We start from the raw sequence: 3,740 nt of genomic DNA, 5'->3' as shown, positions 1-3,740 counted from the left end.
TCAAGTGGGCAAGCTGTAGTCCCTATTCCTGCACTTTATGACATCCCATTCGCTTTTCTTGTTTTCACCTCCTATCGGGTTTTTTGAGTTTTGTTTTTTTTTTTTTAATTTTCATTTATTCTGTTTCTCTTCTTTTTGTTTCCCTTTCTTCCCTGACTTGAAGGATTTCAATGGGAATAATTTTGTCATGATTTGGTCCTGTTCACTGCACCTCATTTCATCTCAGTTCATTTGATTGTAGTCACCCCAAATTTTCTGGTTTCTTCAATTTCATTTTTGATTGACCATATGTCCTTTCCAGAGTGTTTGTTCAGCACTGTCCTCCAATTTTAACATTTTATTCCCTTTCCTGAAAGGCTTCTCCACTCAGGCTCCCAATACCTCATGTCAGGCAGGAGATTTTCTTGCTTCAAAGGGTTTTATTAAAAACAGTTCAGGTAAATGCTGACAATAAGCAAGAAAACCTGTTGAGCCTCAAGTCCACAACTTGCTAGACAATAGGATGCTTCTATGTGATATTTAGGTGTTCTAACACCTGAAGAAAATTTTGCATATTTTACCCTTTCTGCTTAAAATAACACAAACAATGGGCTGCTCTTGTAATAGGATTTAGGGGAATTTTCAGCAAGCTGGACGCCATTAAAAAAAACCTTTTCTATCAGTGCCCTGACCAGGACTTCAAAATAACCCAAAGCAGCTTTATCTACCCTGAAAGCAGATCCACACCAAAATTTAGGGTGTGCTGAGTCAGGGCTCCTGGTAGGGTGTGGATGTGGAGCAAGTACAGCCAATGAGCTCCAGGGCGTTGATTAGTGTGTTATCCCAAACACCTGTGGAGCATGGTTTTAGCTTCAGCTGGCTGTGTAGGCCCTTCTACTGTGTGCTACTCTGTATTCTCTCAGAGTAGGTTCCTCCAGCTCTTTGGGCTACCCTGAGCTTCAGGTGAGTCTTTTTGTAGTTCTTAAAGTTTTAGAACTTTGTAGCAGGATAGTGCTCCAGTTTTTTTTTGAGGTGATGAGCAGAGAAAGTTTGATGGTTGTAGGACCTGAAGTTGTTCCTTTTTATATGACAGTTGTAAGGTGGAGTAGCTGCTTGGTGTGAAAGGTCTTTCTATGGTGAAATCCTAAATTTGTTTCTCTTTTAAGCCCTCTCTCCATCTATATTTACCATCGGCTCGATGGTTCTGCTTTGCTGGTGTGTTTAGCCTTTAGACAACTGTATACATGTATTGCTTCCCTTGTGAGCCTTTCTCTAGCTGCTCATCTGTGGAGAACAGCAGGATTTTATGGGACTTGGTACTTCTTAAGTCAGACTTCTTTGATTTTCTGTCAGAATAGTAGATGATTATTTTGTTGGTAATAGTCAGATGTGCTAGTTCCTCAAGCATTATGGTCTTTGCAGTGTGTGAAGTCAGAATTGTTATGGCCTTTAGTTAGGCAGTGCTCCTATTGAGTGTGGGGATTTTGCCTCTGGTTAAAACAGGGATTGCCACAAGCTTCTATTTCATCCCTTTCCTGGTCTTGGAGGAGGGTTGGGATAACAAAAGGTGCATCTTTTTTCTCAGCTGCCAGAGTTTCAGGGAGCCTGGGCAGTGTTAATGAAGCACAGCTGGGCCTCATTTAAACACTTCACGCTAAAGGGTGAAGCCATGAGGCGATTCCAGAACCTTCTGGGCTCTTCCAGTCAGGCTGTGGATTAATTAATTTTCTCTGCCTGTGCTAGAGGTGGAAGGAAGCTTTTTAATGTCTGCTAGGGGATAATGTTCCTTTTGCTGCTCACTGAAAGCATGGCTGCCTTAGCTTAAATGGGTGAAACTGTGTCCTATGGCCCATTTTGGGGACTTTAATGTCTGAAGGGAGGAGGCTTTATGTGGCAAGTCCCTCTGATTCCAGGGGGGTTATCTGCAGCATGGGGCAGGCTGGGTTTTAACCCATCAAAATGCACTTGTGTGTTACTTGCAGAGGTAAATTGAATGAGCACCTGTGCTGCCTCCCTGGCATGCCTAAGTATTCCCTGCATGCCTTTGTGTTCTCTGCAAGCTACACTACACATCAACAAGATAATCCGTATATTGCATTAGAACAGACCCTATGCAGACAATGCTTCAGGTACTGCTTTTTCTTTTTCTTTTTTTTTTCCCCTGTGTCAGTCCTGAAATATGACTGATATGGTCCACTGCAAAATGAGCCTATACTGGAAATGGTGAAATTGTAATGTAAAATATACTGGGGTCAGTGGGGTGTGATGTTTTTTGCATACATTTTTTTTTCTCCCTTGACTCATGTAGCATTCTCCTGCATATTGGGGGAAAGAAGCTTCATCTTGCACAGAAATGTGATGTCCTTTACTGCCAGAGGCTGTTGATGTTTTAAATGAGGAAAAAGCACACTGCATGAAGAAGGAAAATTTAAGCATATTCATTTTGGGAATTAGATATGGTGTCAGGAGACTCTCTGGAAATAGAATGGTTTGAATGGAGCACCAGACTACAAGACAGTTCACTGAACTTTTCACCACTATTTGTACTATGGGAGCTTTTGAAATAGGAAGACAGTGAAGTATTTTATAGCTGTTTAATAGTGGACTGTGGTTTTTACTAGACATTTATCTTCCCTCTGAGTGTATATAAGATAAGTAAACATTATGTAGTGTAATTGCATTGTGTTGGAAGTGCTTTAATTTAGGGCTGCTTTATGTTCCCTGTTTGTGGCACATCTTGTCCCCAGACACCATGAGGGGGTGCAGGTGCTGCCTGACTCCATCCCAGGGTCCAACATGTAGCTGAGCTTGCTCTTGGGATCTCAGCCTGTTCCTGGGATCTAAGTGATGCTTTTACTGTTTGTATTGAGCCAAAAAGTCTAAAGCAGAAGTGGTTGTGGCCCTGGACTGTTTGGGAAGCTCAGGTAACTTCTGGCTCTAGGCCTGACTTAATTTCCCTCTCATTTCTTTATAGTGAAGCTCATTTTAACCTCCTCCATGCCTTCAGTCCCTCTTTAGCATTCCAAAGGAATGTAGTGCAGGGAGCAGTACACCCTTCCAGGGCTGGCAGCTATCTCATTACAATTGTGAAGATGTGTCACCAGGCATCATGAATGAAACATTGTGTGCAAAACCAAAAATGTGTTTGGGGCATTTTTAGGTACTATTAACTTAGGCTCTCGTTTATGGAAATAATATGGAAAGATCAGAATTCTGGTGTAATCTGAAAAAAAAGTGGTCTTGGTATGGTCAAAACTCTTCTTTCCCTTCTCTCTTTACTTTCCATCTACATAAATTTTTAGTTTCAGCTGGCATGGGGAGAGTTTCACTGTAGCTATGGGTCTTGAGGACCGGTCATTTGAGAGGGAAGTGCCCTGGAGAAAGAGCTGCCACTGCCAAACCATCCACCTCCTGGAGCTGAGAACTCATGAGGAGTCATGCTGTACTGGGATTGGTGCATGTAGTGCTATTTTCCCTTCTATTTTTTTTCCTCTTGGAGACAATTATAAAACAGATTTCTTACTACTTAATACTGAGAGGCAAGCCAGAAAACATTTTTTTTTTTTAATATGATAATAATGGAAGTTTAGGCTGATGGACATCTGTTGCATAGTCCCTTTGTCTTTTCTCTGTTAGCCTTTCATGTAGTTTAGCCCATGTGGGAAGGAAAAAAAAGAATTTTTTTTCATTCTGCCGTGGAAGATGCTTTTCTTCCTTGGAGCAGAAGCTCCTCCCATCTCACTAACCAGTAACAGCCCTCC

The 3,740-nt window shown here is 41.7% G+C and overlaps 1 long non-coding RNA gene across 1 annotated transcript; it reads left to right on the top strand.

Annotated features, from left to right (window-relative positions):
* Positions 1-798: 798 nt before the first annotated feature.
* On the top strand, positions 799-2,654 carry LOC148184699 (uncharacterized). The gene is made up of 3 exons (XR_015772198.1): positions 799-942; positions 1,962-2,108; positions 2,288-2,654. It is a non-coding gene; the product is annotated as an uncharacterized LOC148184699 (long non-coding RNA).
* The last annotated feature ends 1,086 nt before the right edge of the window (positions 2,655-3,740 follow it).

This window comes from Pseudopodoces humilis, chromosome 3, assembly GCF_049639895.1.
Source record: "Pseudopodoces humilis isolate 2021_Gansu_Grassland_sample_001 chromosome 3, ASM4963989v1, whole genome shotgun sequence".
NCBI lineage: Eukaryota > Metazoa > Chordata > Aves > Passeriformes > Paridae > Pseudopodoces > Pseudopodoces humilis.
Note: the sequence above shows the minus strand (reverse complement) of the source record. Positions and strands in the feature narration are given on the sequence as shown.